Here is a 1,073-nt window from a genome sequence, read left to right as displayed (position 1 = left end):
GGGAGTTGTAGTCCGCGCCGCGCAGCCCCGCCGGGCAGCAGAGGCCCCCGGGGCAGTTGAGGAGGCAGGCGGGCTCTGCCTGGACCCCGACCCCCAATCCCTGGGCGTCCGGACGTGGGGGAGAGCACCCCCACCGCACCGTTGGCGGAGAATCTGGAGTCCGCGCCCGGACCCGAGCAGAGTTCAGCAAAGGCCCGGCGCCACCTAGAAGAACGCTAAAAAGGCTGTTTCAGGCCGAGGCGAGTCGGGTGGGAAGAACCTAGCAACTGGCTCTGTGGCGCAATGGATAGCGCATTGGACTTCTAGCTGGCCTCGTGTGGTTATGCAAAGGTTGTGGGTTCGAGTCCCATCAGAGTCAAATTTTGACAGCTCCTCTTTCACTTCCATTCGGAAATTTTACGGCCTCCAAGGCCACAAGGTTCAGAAGACCCAAAGGCTCCTGCAGACCTCAGACTGGCACTTGTGCTTCTGGGACAGCAATAAACTTGGTGTAGGGACTGCTGCGTAGGAACCCTTTCCCATCCTTGGTATCTTGAAAGCAACCTGGCACACTTGGTGGTACAAAGGGCACGGATCTGGAGACCCGTACGTATCTTTGGCCTCTGAATGGTCTGGACCCTGAGGGCTGTGACCACGTTTGTCATGCCACCCAGTTCTGGGCCATCTGCCAACTTCCCACCCACTGTGTCACTCTGGACCTCTAAAAACTGGGTTCCTTGATAATCAAACATGTTGGGCATTCACAGTTGCCACTTGTCCTTAAATAGATTCCTTAATCCCTTAGTCCAGTCAAAGTCCTTAAAAGTGAGGAAGGACAGTTTTCAGGGTATGTTTATAGGAATTAAAAATGAAATTCGGGGGCTTCCCTGGTGGCGCAGTGGTTAAGAATCCGCCTGCCAGTTCAGGGGACATGGGTTCGAGCCCTGGTCCGGGAAGATCCCACATGCCGCGGAGCAACTAAGCCAGTGCACCACAACTGCTGAGCCTGCGCTCTAGAGCCCACAAGCCACAACTACTGAGCCCTCATGCTGCAACTACTGAAGCCCGCGCACCTAGAGTCCATGCTGTGCAAC

At 56.2% G+C, this 1,073-nt stretch overlaps 1 non-coding gene across 1 annotated transcript; it reads left to right on the top strand.

Moving 5' to 3' along the window:
- Positions 1-268: 268 nt before the first annotated feature.
- TRNAR-UCU (transfer RNA arginine (anticodon UCU)) lies at positions 269-358 on the top strand. Its single transcript is given in 2 exon segments — positions 269-305; positions 323-358. It is a non-coding gene; the product is annotated as a tRNA-Arg (tRNA).
- The last annotated feature ends 715 nt before the right edge of the window (positions 359-1,073 follow it).

This window comes from Neophocaena asiaeorientalis, unplaced genomic scaffold (genome assembly GCF_003031525.2).
Source record: "Neophocaena asiaeorientalis asiaeorientalis breed wild unplaced genomic scaffold, Neophocaena_asiaeorientalis_V1.1 scaffold78, whole genome shotgun sequence".
Lineage (NCBI taxonomy): Eukaryota > Metazoa > Chordata > Mammalia > Artiodactyla > Phocoenidae > Neophocaena > Neophocaena asiaeorientalis.
This window is presented reverse-complemented; position numbering and strand designations above follow the sequence as displayed.